The sequence below is a fragment of the Aotus nancymaae genome, unplaced genomic scaffold, assembly GCF_030222135.1.
Source record: "Aotus nancymaae isolate 86718 unplaced genomic scaffold, 86718_ANA_hifiasm-v0.15.2.pri h1tg000108l, whole genome shotgun sequence".
NCBI lineage: Eukaryota > Metazoa > Chordata > Mammalia > Primates > Aotidae > Aotus > Aotus nancymaae.
Window position 1 is genome coordinate 29,186,495 of NW_026988523.1, and position 16,491 is coordinate 29,202,985.

Here is a 16,491-nt window from a genome sequence, read left to right on the forward strand (position 1 = left end):
CCCAGCATCCATTAGCTGCTCTTCCTGATGCTCTCCCTCCTCCCAGCCCCCACCCTCTGCAGGCCCCAGTGTGTTGTCCCCACCGCTCAACTCCATGTACCATGTGTTCTCATCATTCAGCTCCCACTTCTAAATGAGAACACGCAGTATTTGGTTTTCTGTTTCTTCATTAGTTTGCTAAGGATAATGTGCACTGCTTTTAATATTTAACCCTTTTCTGTCCATTAAACTGTTAAAGCCAGCATTTCCTTTTCTGTCCAACCTGAGAGATTTAGATCCACTATAATTAGGAGTAATGAGTGTTGTGTTAGAGATGACGGTCATAGATAGATAGTCTCATTCCAACCACCTCATTGTATCATTTCTGTGTTTTTGCTTTGTTTTGACAGTCTCTTTCTGCCTTTCTTAACTAGACAGGTCTGTCTGAGTAAATTTTCTGTTTTCCTGTTGTGTTTGTGAAATTCCTTGTTCCTGCCTAGTTAATGTATTCTCTGAGCTCTCAGGTGCACAGGAAGAAGTGAATCCTGTATCTTAGCTCAGGGTACATTATGGTGACCACTCTGAGCAAGGCCCTTACTGTCTTTCCTTCTTTTCTCTGTTTACCCCACTCCCATTCCCTTGTCCTCTTCCAGAAACACGTTCTGAGGAGTTTCGTATATGCTCTTTTATCGCACACTTTCTCTGCCTATTTCATTAAGGGGATGCCTTTGGAAAACGTACGTTATTCTTGGAGAGGGTGTTCAAACAACCTTATAGTATGAGTTGGTTGCCCAAATCCCATTCCATCCTCTTCACTCCATTCTATGTACCATTTTCTCGGCTTTTCTATCCTAATAGTCAAGTTTATGTAAAAAGGGGTTGGGTGGGGGGGAAGTCAAGCCAGTATAAAATGGACAGAACACTTGAACAGTGATTGTTCACCAAAGAGGATTTCTTAATGTCCAAATGGCATAAGAAAAGATTCTTGGTATCATTACTCATTCAGGAAACAAATTTAAAATGCCATGGTTCACCATTACATGCCATCAGAATGGCAACATTTGAGACAGAGAAAACCACTAGTGTATAAGAATGCAGAACAAATGTATCTCTTGTTACTGGCAAGAGAATAAAATAGTGTGACCATTCTAAAAGACTGATACTTTCTAATAAAGTTAAAAATACACCTGCTCCATGACCCAGTCATTCCATTAATAAGTTTATATTCAAGGGAAATGAAGGCACAGGTCCATTAAAGGGCCCATAGTAAAGTATTTCTAACAGCTTATTCACAATAGTCCAAAGTAGAAACAGCTCAGCTGTCCATCAGTGGTAATGTATTCATCAGTAACACCAAAAAGCTGAGATACATGCCATAAAGCGGATGCATCTCAAAACCATTGTTGCATTAAAAAAAAAACAGACAAAATCAGTATATTTCTTTACGTGAATTTCAAGAAGAAGCAAAAGTAATCCATGGAGACAGACATTGGAAGGGTGACTGCCTAAGTGGGATGGGGTGAGGATGGACTGGAAAGGGGCTCTAAGGACGCGTTAGGCTGGTGAAAACTCTCGTAACTTGGTCGGGTGATGGATTCTTATGTCAAAACACATTGGGCTGTGTACTTAAGATAGGTGCACTTTGGTCTATGTGGATTATGCTTCAGTCGTTTACTGATAGCACAACAAATAAATAAATAAATAAAAACGAAATTAAAAATTGGGTGTTGGGGAATATCAGTATGTTTAGATTTTATTGTATTGTTTAGTTTTACTTAAAATACCCAGTTGGAGTGCAAACTCTCACCTCTTCTTGTTCATTTCTGATTTGGTCTGAAAAGGCCCCATGGATGTTTGAAATATCTGAGCCAGAAAAACGGGTACAGCCGCATCATGTCAACAGTAAAAGATTCCAGTAAGGCCGACTGAGAGGGAGCTCCTCAGCTTTTGGGTGTTGCACTTGCCAAAGTCCAGCCTTTCAAGATGACCTCCGTGTGCACAGTAGGGGCTCCTTCTATTCTCACCGCACAGAGTCCCGAAGCCACAGAAACGTTGTCAAGTCTCTAGTCGCAGGCAAAGGGCACAGTCTAGGCAGAGGTTAGAGGCGAAAGGGAAAGAAAAACGGAGCCAAAGGCGCGGAAGCAGCTGGCCGCCTTCTTTCAACTGAATGTAGGGCTGCCTCCGCCTTGGAGCCCTAAAGGTCCGCGTAGATTTCATTTTTTCTTGGTGTCTCTCCATTTTTCCTCCCTTCCCCACTGCTGCAATAAAAGAACACTTCTCATCTCTCCCCTGTGCCGTCCTCACCGCTGCACGAAGCTCCTGGGAAGTTTCGTCTCCCGGGTCCAGGCCCCTACCGACTTCCATGCTCTCCCCTCTCCGCCTCGGTGGGGCGGGAGAGAGAAAGGCTGAAAAGCAGAAATTCGGAGAGGCCGGAGAGAACAGAGGAGGTGTGGACGAGGGCAGCGAGGCCTCCCGGGAGAGGCGGTGCAGGGAGGCCCAGGCTGCAGCGGAGGAGATGAGAATTGTTCTTGTTACCTGTGAGGATTGCGAGGAAGGAGGGAAAAGCTGAGCGGGCGAGAAAGGGAGAAAAGCGCGAGCACCGTGCGGCTGTCTGGGAACAAAGCGGCCTAATAATCGAAATTTATTGTCGTCGAAATTACTAGAGCAAGCCCCGGCGTCGCCGCTTGGCCTGTGGCTCGCCGTGATCGTATAGTGGTTAGTACTCTGCGTTGTGGCCGCAGCAACCTCGGTTCGAATCCGAGTCACGGCAGTGTCCTTCGTCTGGGCCATCAGCTCCCTTTTGTTCCCCTAACCAAGCGCGTCAGGGGAAGGAAAAGAGACCTCAAGCAGTCACCGATAGGGCGACCTCTGTGTAGATGAGGCGGCGCAGGGGCTGCCGCTTCGCCACGAAGGCGCTCCCGGGCTGTGGGAGCGAGTTCAGGACGGCTGGTCTGACGTGGGAGTCCCAGCTGTGTGTCTGGGCGAGGCGGGCGGGGGTGCGCAGGACAAGTGACCGTGTTTGTAGAGGGGGAGGCTAAGAGGCTGTGGCGGGACGGAGGTGTAGAAAATCTTACCTGGCAGCGGAGACGCTGTGCTCACGAACGTGGTTTTCCCAGGGTGAGCCTCACCAAGTGGACTCTTGATGTGCTGACTCCTGCGATTTTCCCCAAATGTGAGAACCGCGCCTGCATAATTTGTGGTAGTGGTGCCTGTGTTCGCGCTTTCCCCTGAATTCTTGCGGTGTAGAAAGCAGATTGTACGCAATAGACTACTCTTAGTTTCGACCGGGTTACGCCCTGTACGGGATCCTAAGTGTTCCCCTCGCAGGCAGGAGACTATGAAATAGGAAGTAACGCGTTGCTGTCCTTACTGTTGGCAAAGTTGGAAGCCTCAGCCGTGGTGAGGTTGTTTAACAAAAGCTATCTAGCGCGGTGGCCGCAGAGCTCTTCCCTTTCTACGTGGGGCTGCTTTGGGCAGAGATCGGTCCATGGTCTCCAGCCTCTTGGGTTCTCACGCTCTGTGAAAATCTTCGTGTTTTTCCGCAGCCTCTGGAGTTTCCTTTCACACGGCCTCTGCTTCTAACCGCAGCCCCCACAGGCCTTTATAGGATTTCTGTGCTGGGGGAATGTGTTCTCACCTCATAGAGCTAGGTAGAAACTGTACACAGACTAGCTCTGTTGTTTGGGATGAAAGCGGGCTCTGGGGCTCTCAGTGCCCCCATTCGGTTGTAGACATAACACGCTTACTTTGTGGAGGGGAAGAGCTCTCCCGGCGCCCAGGTGCCCTTCCTCATATTCACCGAGGCCCGCAGGTCACAACCGCAGTCTCACCTGTCGGCAGGATGCACTGCCATCTACCCCAACTACCCGAACCACCCAGCAATAAAATGAGACACATTACAGAAACATGAGATCGCATGAATAATCTCAAAAACATTACGCTGAGTGATGAAAACAGTGCATCCTGTGTGGCGCCATCAAGGTGAATTTCTAGAACAGGTAAAACTAACCTGTATAGTGACAGAAACTACGTCATTGATCGCTGGGGTCAAGGAAGTGGGGGGACTGACTGCAAAGGGCACAAGAGGACCTTTCGGAGTAATAGACATGTCATCAAACTTGAAATGGATGCATCGTACCAGACTCAACTCACACCTTAATCAACTTGATTGTAAAAAGTCCAAAGTGTCTCTCTAACTGTGATAGGGAGTTCAGGAATTCATTTCTGTTTCTGTCTCTTTGTCTGCAGTTAAGTTCATGCACTGTAAAATTGAATATTTGTAAAATAAAAATAGAGTCTAAGCTCACTTATATAAAAGCACATATATGTATATGCTTATATATATATTCTGAGAAAAAATATATATATATCCTGTTTTTCTTCTCCCCTTCCTCTTTTCTTCATAAATCTTAGTTTCGCTTTCATTTGAAAACAATTCTAATGCCCGTTTTCCCATGCATACAATGATAAATTCGCATGCAAATAGCTATCCCCTTATTATTCTTTGATAGATTTTTGCAGGGGCCATGTCCGTAACAATTAGCTCATCTGAGATACATTGTTGGAGCCGACAGAACCCTGCACCCAGCAGGCACCTTGTGCAGACCTGGACCCTTAGAGCTATCGGCTCATGTTCCTTCAATTCTTCGATTGAATATCATGATAGAAATTGAGCTCTTTTGGCTTTTACCCACTGCTATTAGCAGTTTCTCTCTCTCTCTCTCTCTCTCTCTCTCTCTCTCTCTCTCTCTCTCTCTCTCTCTCCCCCCCTCTCTTTCTCTCTCTCTCTCTCTCTCTCTCTGCCTTCCTCCCCTCTTGCTCTCATCTGTCTCATTTTTATGTCATGATTTTTTTCTATCAGTGGCATCAATGTGGGTTCCTGGTTTTGATGTTATAAAGTGAACTTCTGGGATTGTTTTATGACTATGTAACAGTCGGCATTAAATTTTTCTGTAGATGAAGATTTGTGTTGTACCTAGTTTTTCCTTAGTATAAAAATGAGGTTACTAAGAGCATTTTTGGTAGAAGGCTTGTTGGATGTATTGTTCATTTTAATGGGGGTAATCAAGAAAAGTAAATTTGCTTTTTATAGGGTCAGCTTAACTCAGTGAGAAACTGCCAAATATTAGAGCAGGTGTTGTGCTCAACTGCAGTCCCACCAACATCACACAGCAAATCACAAACCCTCGAGGGGGAAGGGGCGAGCCAACAACTTTCAAAATCAGGTTTTCTGTGTTTCTTTTCATTTTCTTTTGAACCCTTAATGGTATCTTTAAAGGTGTCTGTGGCTGCACCAAGTGTCACCAGCAGCCTATCCAAGTCTTGCTGCAGAGCCATGGAGAGATGCCCCAGGGCAGCCCAGCCAAGTCTCAGGCTCATAAACACCAGCAGGAATAGATGCCTATGAACTGAGAAGGGTCAGGTGATCCCTCCCTCTCCTGCCACGTCTGTGCCTCTCTCTGCAGCTGCTGTGTCACTAAAACAATCACTCACAGTTATTTTGTCAAAGATAAAGCTAGACATTAGTCAAAGCAGTGACAATGGATTTTATTCAGTAACTACTGACCATAGAGGAAGGGGCTGAGCTCTGTTCCGATTGGTGCAGAGGTGATGGCATTCTAAGAGGAGAGGGAGGCAGGGGAGAGGGCCGGGCAGGACACAAGTGAAACATTACAAAAGGTTGATGACTGCAAACTTCTTCCTCATCAGGTGAGCTGTGTCTGCTAGCTGATCATATTAGAAGTTAGGATTCTAACTTCCCACAGAGACTGGAAAACAGAGGCTCAGTCCTTCCTGAGGATCACAGCTCAAATGAATGGCTTCCAGATCCCAGGGAAAGACACACTGGAGCTTCTAGGAGATACACACACGTCTCAAAGGGATGGAGGAAGGATTCCCTTCTTAATAAGTGCCATGAGGAAGGGAGATCCTGAGCCCACCATCACCAGCAGGTATGGGCTAGAACTAAAGCTAGTTCCCCTGGCAGCCTTGAGCTTTCTTGGGTAGGGATTGTAATGAAAGCCTAGGGTCATCCGCAGGACAGTCTTATGCTGCTAGAAGCCATGAGAGAGTCTGGTCATCTCTTAGCCCAGAGGTTCAAACTGAGTCATTGCGTGCTGAGTTTGGTGGTTCTCCCTTTCCATCCCCCTATTCCATGGCCTGGATTTTACTGGAGTCTGTTAGATGGACAAGCCACGGGCCATTTTCAGTGGCTTTCAGGCAGCCCAGGCATATCTATTGAGACCTGAATGAAAAGAAAGAAAGCTATGAGATTGAGACTGGGCCCAGCAATAGGTGTCCATTACCCATATTCAAGGAGATGAACACAAATATTTCCAGGCTTTGTCAAAATGGAAAGTGATTTCTGCAGCCAGGATGAAATTCAAACTTACATTAGCAGACTATAGCACTTACTGATATTTTGTAAAAGAAAGTCACAGGAAAATGATAATCCACTGGTGGCAATGGTAGGTAGGGGTGGGCAGAGACTCCATAACGTCAAAATTAGCCTCACTTTAAATGAAACGTCTGCATGTTGCTACTGTAACCGAAAGGAAGCCAGTGTTACACTGGAATATATTAATTGTCATGAGATAAACAGGTGGGACGTGATGCTACATTGATTAGTCACTTTTATTGAGAGTATTTGTGAAGGTTAATTTTTGTGTCAATTTGGGTAAGGGTGGCCCGCGTATTTGGCTAACATTATTTCTCACTTTGTCTCTGAGTGTTTCTGGGCGAGATCGACATTTGAATCAGTAAACGGAGTAAAGCAGATGTCCTCTCCAGTATGAGTGGGCCTCATCCAACCAATGAAAGGCTTGAATAGAGTGAAAGGGTAAGAAAGTCGTCTTTCTGCTTCACTTTTTTGAGCTGGGGAAGCAGTCTTCTGCCTCGGGCCTTGGACTTGGTGGTGAACTATATTCGACTCTCCTGGGTCTACAGCTTACTCAGTGTAGACCTTGGACTTCTCTGTTTCTGCATGTGTGAGTGTGTGAGTTTGTATGTGTGTGTGAGTTTGTGCGTGTGAGTGTGAGTTTGTGTGTGTGTGTGAGTTTGTGTGTATGTATGTGTCCTGCTTGTTTTCTTTGTCTGGAGAACTTGGACCTGTTGCGGTTTTTGTCTCTATGCTTTTGAAAGGTATAAAATAAATAAAACGAAATCCTGGAGGGTTCTCAAAGAAGAACAATAAAGATTAGTAGAAATGTTACACATTTAGGATAAGTCTTAAGAACAGCTTTTGTTAAAAATGTCTTCAAGAAAATAAAAGATGTTGGGAAAAAATTGTCACCTTAGTGTTTTCTAACCAAAGACATGATCAAACAAGGAGAAATACACAGGTTATTTTAAGTGAATTTTACTTTGAAATAATTCACATACAATCTTAAGAACTCAGGGAGAAAAAAGAGATCCCTTGTACCCCTTAGTTTCCTCCAATGGTAACATCTTGGTAATATTTTCAAAATGGTAGTATTTGCAAATATTGCAAATCTTTTGCAAATGCCACAGCGCCAGGAGATTGACGTCGATACAAGCAAGATACAGACCATTTCTATCAACACCAGGATTCATCACGCTGCCCTTTTATAAACACCACCCCGTCTCTTCAGTGCTGCTCCTCCTTTCTTACTTAACTCCTGGCAACTACTAATCTACTGTCAATTGCTATAATTCATTCATTTCAAGAATGTTACATAATGGAATCCTACATGTAACCTTTGGGATTACCCTTTGTCCACTTAGAATAATTCTGTGGAGATTCATCCAGGTTATTGTGGGTATCAATAGTTTGTTCTTTAAAAAAAATTATTGAGGGCTATTTGATGCTACGGATATATATCACAGTTTGTTTAACCATTCACCTCATGAAAGTCGTCTATACGTTGCTTCCCCAGTTTGAGCTATTAAAAACAAGGCTGCTATAAATTCTAGTATATGAGTTTTGTGTGAAGATAAGATTCTATTTTTCTGTGCTAAATGCAGGGAATGCAATTCGTACGTGGTATAGTAGTTGCACATATAGTTTTAAAAGTAAAAACTATACAGATATTCTCCAGAGCAGGCAGTAACATTTTACATTCCCACCAGCAATGTATGAGTGATCCTGCTTTCTCGGAATTATTGCCAGCAGTTGAAGTGGTCACGCTTTTATTTTGCCCATTCTGACAGGTATGTAGCAATTTCTCAGTGTGGTTTTAGTTAGCATATTACTAGTGGCTAATAATGTTCTAATTTCAACATATGAATTTGGGAGGGCTAGCAAAATGTATCCCCTAATAATGTGCATTCTGGTGTGGTTGGGTGTTCTAAAATTGTCAATTTAAGTCCCACTGGTTGATTTGGTTGTTGGGTTTTTATATTCTTGTTGATTTTCTGTGTGTTGTTGTATAAACTGTTGAGAAAGGTGGATATTGAAGTGTACAGTTATATGTGTGGATTTGTCTAGTTTTCTGTTCAGTATTTTCAATTGTTGTTGCATAGACATTGATGATTTTTGTCAGGGGAGGGGTTGGTGAATCAGTCTTTTCATCATTATATAATATCCCTCTCTGCCTCTGATTAGTTTCTTTGTTCTGAAATATACTATATGCGGCATCAACATAGCCAGTCTTGCATTCCTTTGGCTAATGTTTGCATGATATATCTTTTTCCATCTTTTTGATTTCAACTTCCCTGTAGCGTCATATTTGAAGGTGGTCTCTTTGTAGCCAGGAGGCAGTTGGGTCATGTCCATTAACCTACTCTGCTAATCTGTGTCTTTTAATTAGTGTACTTAGGCCATTGATATTGTGATGACTGATATGGGAGGGCTTAAGTCTGCCATTTTATTTTTCCTTTTCTGTTTGTTCCCTCTGGTTTTGTTTTCTGGATATGCTTTCATTTTCTTACTTTCCTGTGGTGACTTGAACATCTTTGAGAATTGAGTTTGCCTTCTCCATAGTGTTTCTGAGTATATCTGTTTGTAAAGCCTTCTCAGTTTTTCCAGGTATATACATTTATGTGTCTGTGCATCTGTATCTTACCACACAGTATACTGATGTCATTGTTTTGCCAATTCAAGTGAACGATAGACAAGTTACCTCCCTTGTAGGTCTCTTTACCCTCCCAGTTTATAATTGTTTCAAACATTTTCTTTATGGAGAGATGATAGAACCACATCGAATGGTGCTATGATCTTTTTCTGAAACCATCAAGCACAGAAAGGCCTACTTTGCTTACCCTTCCTTCCTTCCTTTTTTTTTCTTTCTTTTCCTTCCTTCCTTCCTTTTCCTTTCTTTCATTCGTTCTATATCCCAAGGTTCCTTCTTTAATCATTTCATTTTCTTTCTGTCTAGAGAACTCCCTTTATTCTTTCTTTTAGAGTGAGCGATTCCCTTAGCTTTTCTTAATTTGAAACTCTTTTGATCTTTTCCTTAATTCTTGAAAGCTATTTCTGCTGGACAGAGCAGTCTGGGCTGACAATCATTTTCTTTCACGGCATGAAAAGCATCGCACAACTTCTTCCTGCCTCCATGGTTTCTGATGAAAACTCCATCATCACTGGAATCGTTTTTCCTTTCTAGGTAAGGTGTCTCCTTTCTCTGTTGCCGTCAATATTTTCTTTGCCTTTAGTTTCCAACGTTTTACTTTTTCATGTGTCTTGCCGTAGACCTCTTTCGGTTTTATCCCATTTGGGGTTCTTACAGCTTCTTGAGCCTGTAGGTTAATGTCTCTTGCCAAACATGGGAAGTTGTCAGCCATTTGCTTCTTTAAGTGTTTTCAGCCTTGTCTTTTTCCTCTTCCCCTTCCTGACTCTGATAACAACAGGAAAGTGAGACCTTTTGAGGTAGTTTCACAGACAATCCCAACACTCTCACTTCATTGCCAGTGTGTATTTGCTGTCTATTTCATTCAACAATTATAAACTGGGAGGGTAAAGAGATTTTCCTGGTTCTTGGTAAGATAAATGATTTTCAGTTGAGACTTGGACTTCAGCTATTATGTTATCAGACTCACAATCTTATTGAAACCTTCGTTGTTTTTTTTTTTTTTTGAGTCGGAGTTTCGCTCTTGTTAACCCAGGCTGCAGTGCAATGGCGCGATCTCGGCTCACCTCAACCTCTGCCTCCTGGGTTCAAGCAATTCTCCTGCCTCAGCCTCCCGAAAGCTTCTTTTTTAACTACCTTTTTTGACTCTGCTTCTGCAGGAGAAGGGGACCGGTGCCATCTCATTGCAGCCAGGTGTGTGTAGAAATCCAGGTTTCTCATCTGACTGACCTCTGTTGACACCCTGAGTGGGGGAGCGGCCCACTCCTCCTCCGCCCTTGATTTATGTCCTCATGTCCTACGCGAGATACAGAGGAGAGGAGGGTAAAGTTGGTCTCGCTCTGCCTCTCCATGAGAGGATGTGCTGGATAGAAGAAAGCTGCCAGAGGCTTAAGCATTTTTAAAATGCAAGACACATCCCCGATACGGACTCGAACCACACACCTCTGGAGTTGAAAGCAAGCACACCAGCCGACCGCACCACACAATAGTGGCGTTGCAGTGCGGCCTCACCGTGCAGAGCAAGCACCCATCCAGCGCTAGGCGGAGCCGCGCCTTCTGCAGAACGCTCGTGCAGGCTCCAAAGCCTCGGAAAACCGGAGACAGCAAGCATCTTGCCGGCTTCTGTTGAAACCCGTGCATTGGGTGATTCTGAAGCTAAAAGGGCAGCCCTGTGGCCTTCGCTCTGTGTTGTTCCTGGCCTGTGTCAGAGCCAGAGTCCCAGGAAACGCCCGGGTCCGCGACTCCCTGGGCCCGAGCCGCCTGGGTCCCACGGGAAGCAGAACGCCTGGGGACTCCCGCGATGGCTCTTCCCCCTCTTGGCTCCGCCTTCACCCGACCCTCTGCTGGCTTGGGCTCCCCTGGCTTAACTCGGCTTGGGTCGGCGGGGCGGGAGAGAGAAAGGCTGAAAAGCAGAAATTCAAAGAGGCCGGAGAGAACAGAGGAGGTGTGGACGAGGACAGCGAGGCCTCCCGGGAGAGGCGGTGCAGGGAGGCCCAGGCTGCAGCGGAGGAGATGAGAATTGTTCTTGTTACCTGTGAGGATTCCGGGGAAGGAGGGAAAAGCTGAGCGGGCAAGAAAGGGAGAAAAGCGCGAGCACCGTGCGGCTGTCTGGGAACAAAGCGGCCTAATAATCGAAATCTGTTGATGTTAAAATTATTAGAGCAAGCCCCAGCGTCGCCGCTTGGCCTGTGGCTCGCCGTGATCGTATAGTGGTTAGTACTCTGCGTTGTGGCCGCAGCAACCTCGGTTCGAATCCGAGTCACGGCAGTGTCCTTCGTCTGGGCCATCAGCTCCCTTTTGCTCTCCGCAACCCAGCTCCTCAAGCGCCCGGGGTGCGGGCTGGGCGGGGGCCCTCGTTTGCTGATTGAGCGGTGGAGGGAGGCGATGTTCTCTGACCCAACAAAGACAGCAGGTGGAGTAGGCACAAATGGAAAACTGTTCCCGGTGCCCTGAGCAGAAGGCAGGTGTGAGCGAGGGTGGTGAAATGCTCAGACTCCGCAACCAGAACCGCGCGAGTGAGAGGGCGCCATGGCTGCGGAAGGGGAGCCGCTGCTGAAAGGAGGCCTGTGTTGTCCTGTGTGTGACTGTCGGTGGAATCTTTGGCGGAGAGTGGTTTGGAAGAATGGCGATGGACTTGATGGGCAGAGGAAGGTGGTGACCATGAGCGTCCAGCCAGGGGACAGGAGGCTGTGCTGTCCCTCCTCTCCCCTTACCTGGCAGGGGACAGAACGTGGTCAGGAAGGGGGTTCTCCCTGGACGAGGCTAGTCCACTGCACTTCGGCCGCACTGACCCCTGCAATTTCCCCACACCGGCCCTCGAAGGCCATGGTGTTTGTGCCACCTCGCGGCTGGGTTCCTGCACTCTCCTGACTTGCCTTGGCTCACCGCTGACGGGGATATCGCTCCAGGGACCCTTTGCCGACCTCCTAGGGATCTTGAGGGCGCTTCCTTGGTGTTCTCACTGAAGCTCACCAACAGACAGATATGAGCTCTGTCTTTTACACGCTGAACTTGGATATTGACAAAAAAGCCCTGACCCAGAGCTTGGGTCTCCTCCGGGCCTGCACATGACTCCCGACTCCCCGCCTCCCGCCTCCAAGCGCAGCTCTTGGCTCAGGGATGGGCAGCGCCCACCCAGCGTGGAACCGCGGCAGCCTCAGCCCCCGCAGGCCGGCGGCCAGACACTAGCAGGAGAAAGAACACAAGGCGTGCGTGGTGGGAAGCATGGGAGACGTCACTTTCCCATCAGGCGCGAAGGTCTTTGGAGGTTAGAAGCAAGATGCAGTCAGTTAAGTCAGATTTCTTTCACAGTCATAGTTTTCCTATGTCAGGCTTTTCTCACTGTCACAAGTTTTGTGAGGGTGGTTTTGATAGGTGCAGTAGAAACGCAGTGGTTCTGAGAATGTCTTCTGGAGCCAGGTCTTCCAGGAACAAGGAGCTTATGTCTTCCAGGAACAAGGCGGCTGCTCCTGAGGCCTGGCTTTGCACGGAGGCTCCTGGGTCCCGCGCGCCCTCTCCCTACCCGCTGTATAGCCAGACCTGCTTCACACATCTCAGCCGGCTTCCTCTTCTGCCTCTGCCTCCTCTTCCTCCCCAGCTGTCCTTGGGACAGCAAGGCCCCCAGCCCGGGGGAAAGACCTAGCCTCCTCTCCAGCACTTGGAGAGGGAGTTGTATGCACATCTCCTAACCCTAGGAGGACAGAGACCCTGAGGTGGAAAGACCACCCCCCTCCCCCCGCCCCCTTGCTGCTTCTCTTGGCACAGCTAGTCCAGGGGGCTGGCTGAGGGCCCAGGACTCCTTGCTCCTGCTAGAGGGGCTGGGTCGCGTGGCTCAGGGAGCTGGCCACGTGGGCATCTCCCCCACTGCTCCTCAGGGAACGGGAGGCATTATCCTGTAGGACCCACTCTTACCCAGGAGAGACACTCGGGAAAAGCTCCCGCGGAAGCCGGGGCTCTGCAGCTTAACCACTTCGGGGTGAAGCTTGCGTCGGCCCTTCCTTCCTTCCTTCGGAGAGCCTTGGGGAGAGGAGAAATGCACCAGGACAATAAGCTTTGCGGCATCTCAACAGAGTCCAGAGGAAACAAGGGCGCCGTCTTCCTAGAAGAAGGCGACCTGAGGCGAGGCCTGCGGTCGGTCGCAGGGAGGCTTGTGGAGCAGGAGCGCCCTTTCTCCACGGAAGCTATCCAGCCAGCTTTCTGCATCCCACCCGGGGGACTCCTCTTCCTCTCTCTCCTCCTACTGCAGCTCTTCTATCTGGTATACCTTGAATGCCGATCTTCCTTTTGCGCCAGGGAACTGCTCCTGCTCGCCACAGGTTACTCATTTCCTTGGTTGTTCTGAACTTTAAATAAGGTCATGTATGTGACCTTATGCATTTTTCCTCATTAAAAATAGACAATACTGATTAATCAGATTATGTTACTGATGAAAATAATAACAGATGGCAATTATTGAGCATTTATGGCACGCTTACATACATGGTGTATTGAATATTTTATGCTAAAGGAACTTGAGAAAATATTTTATGCTGAAGGGATTTGAGAAAACAGCAGAAGCAGGAAGGCCACTGTCACTCTCCCTCTGCCCTTCTTCCCTGAAGCCGATCACAAGGCTGTCATGTGAGAGGTGCCGTCTCTGTACCCAGAGGAAATGTGTATCCTTGAGTCTGAAGACTCAGGGACACAGAGAAGAGCCTGAACACAGAGGCCTGGCCACGTTTTCCCCAGTTTGTTACTGTTAGATCATACTTTTTTGTCTTATCGTAGTTCTCCATGACTATTCACTCTTCATAAAACCTAGTGCTAAAAAAACCCCAGAGGTTTAGCTGTTTCCATGGGCTTCATTTCCTTTTGAAGGTGCTCCCGTCATGTAAAACTTACATTAAATAAATACATATGTTCTTCTCTTGTTAGTCTGTCTTTTGCTGTAAGGGTCTCAGCAGTGAACCTAGCTAATCAACTGCCAGTTCCTCCCAGATAGAAATACTTCTAAAGCTCATTCCCTTAAGCTCCTTGAGGGTCAAACCTGCTGGAGACTGAGGGGCGTTCCTGGGACCTCCCACCCCAGGAGATCACTGCTGGTGAGAGGATTGCTGCAGTCTCCCTGGGAGGGTGCACGGCCACTGGAAAGTATCACTGGGGTGACTTCAATATAAATGGTTTTCATCACATCTGCTCTTCATGCAGCGTTGCAGGCAAAACACAAGAGCTAACACGCGCATGAGTAACACATGCACACTCATCACCTGTGCCTGACATGCAAAGTGCCACATGTGAGGCACAGCTGATGAGTGTGCATATGTTTACTCATTGCATCCTTACCTAAGGCTGAAGTCACACCACCATCTTCATCTTCCGTATGAGAAAACAGATGCACAAAGATGCTAATTAACCTGCCCAGAGTCACTCAGCCAGGAAAGGAGGATTTGAAAGGAATTTGAAGTGAAGGCAGCCTGGCTCCAGAAGACATTCTCAGAACCACTGCGTTTCTACTGCACCTATCAAAACCACCCTCACAAAACTTATGACGGTGAGAAAAGCCTGACATAGGAAAACTATGACTGTGAAAGAACTCTGACTTAACTGACTGCACCTTGCTTCTAACCTCCAAGCTGCCCTTGTCCATTGCTGAGCATAGGCCAGGCTAATTATGGGAGGACTTTAGTTTCAAGTCTAAGTGTGAAAAAATGATAGTCCCTTCCCGAGACAAACCTCTTCCTTTCTTGGGGATCAGACATCCTTAGCAAAGCTAACAAATTAGGCTCAGGACACCAGCCAGAAGCCAGAAGAGTCCTAAGCTCCCCAGTTGTGCCTGTTAGAGTACATCATTAGTGTCAAACCTAAGATTGGTGTTCAACGTATTTTTCAGACCCTGCCTTGTGATGGACTAGCTGGCACAAACAGACAGGTAAACTGGCTCATCTGGTCCTGTGGCCTCCACCCAGGGACTGACTCAGTACAAGTAAACAAGCTCTGATTCTGTCATTTCATCCCCAACCCAACTAATCAACTTTCCTCATTCCCTAGCTCCTTGCCTGCAAAACTCTCCAAAACCAAAACAAAACAAAACACAAAAAATAAAACCCTAGCCTCTGAATTTTGGGGGAGGCAGATTTGAGTAATAATGAACCCTGTCCTGGTCACTTAGCTGCCTCTGCGTTTATTAAATTCTTTCTCTACTGCAGAAAGCCTGCTGTTCTCTGCTCCATTGGCTTTTCTGGGCAATGGGCAAGATAAACCTACTAGCTGTTACACTAATAAAAGAGAAACACAAAAGGCAAGCATCCTTGAAAAGAAATGTAAGTCTGCGGCCAGGCACAGTGGCTCACGCCTGTAAATCCCATCGCTTTGGGAGGCCGAGGCAGGTGGATCACGAGGTCAAGAGATCGAGACCATCCTGGTCAACACGGTGAAACCCCGTCTCTACTAAAAACACAAAAAATTAGCTGGGCACAGTGGCCCGTGCCTGTAATCCCAGCTACTCAGGAGGCTGAGGCAGGAGAATTGACTGAACCAAGGAGGCAGAGGTTGCGGTGAGCCGAGATCGCGCCATTGCACTCCAGCCTGGGTAACAAGAGCGAAACTCCGTCTCAAAAAAAAAAAAAAAAAAAAGAAATGTAAGTCTGTGTATTTCTTTTGAAGAAATGCAAAAGGAGGAGGAATGATATGACAGGCAGTACACTGTCTAAATATTTTCATGATTCTTCTACCTCCCCCATATCCTTCTTCTCCCAACAACTGCCCCCCAGATACCTTCAACTTAAACACGATTCCTGCCAGAACTGGGTTTGTCCTCCCTTTACGTTTCCCTCTCACCTGCCCCACACTCTTTCTTCCATTTCTAATCTGTTCTTTCACTTCCTGGCCATTGAGGATTTTCCATTTAAAAATATGTTTAAAAACGATGAAGAAGTAGATAACTGGCCATCCATATTCAACCACCTGGAATTAATTACTGTTAACATACATACATACTTCTCTTCCAAATCATTTTTAAGCTCTTGTCCATTTAAAAAAACAATTATACATGCTAAGCATAGACTATACTAACAGTACATAAAATGCAGAAATACGTTCAATTTTTGATTAGCTTAAGTTCCAGAATGACTTTTCCTAATAGTAGGAACTGATGGAGTCTGTTCTTCAGCTACACCTACGAAGAGAAGAATGTATATTGTAGCTAGACTGTCCCCTCCAGGTCAAACAAAAGAAAAAACAATAAAGAAAGATATATATATATACGTTATATATAACACGTATACTCTCAGAATATATATATAAACATATGTATATGCTCTTATAAAATTAAGCTTAGACTCTGTTTTACACATATTCCATTTTACAGTGCATGAACTTAACTGCAGACGAAGAGACAGAAACAGAAATGAAGAAATCCCTGAACTCCCTATCACAGTTAGACACTTTTCTAAAGGAATCTTCTAAGGCTAAACAAACAATAAATTAAGTAAAAGACATTAAGATTTGG

General features: G+C 46.2%; 1 protein-coding gene and 3 non-coding genes across 4 annotated transcripts in view; 3 read left to right on the forward strand and 1 right to left on the reverse strand.

Moving 5' to 3' along the window:
* The window catches only part of LOC105711518 (uncharacterized protein C22orf42-like), a 248,132-nt gene that overhangs the window by 102,807 nt on the left and 128,834 nt on the right, over positions 1 to 16,491 (reverse strand). The gene's annotated exons all lie outside the window — the stretch shown is intronic.
* On the forward strand, positions 2,678 to 2,749 carry TRNAH-GUG (transfer RNA histidin (anticodon GUG)). The gene has a single exon. It is a non-coding gene; the product is annotated as a tRNA-His (tRNA).
* LOC135272408 (U1 spliceosomal RNA) lies at positions 3,046 to 3,209 on the forward strand. Its single transcript, XR_010340561.1, has one exon. It is a non-coding gene; the product is annotated as a U1 spliceosomal RNA (small nuclear RNA).
* Positions 11,202 to 11,273, forward strand: TRNAH-GUG (transfer RNA histidin (anticodon GUG)). Its single transcript has one exon. It is a non-coding gene; the product is annotated as a tRNA-His (tRNA).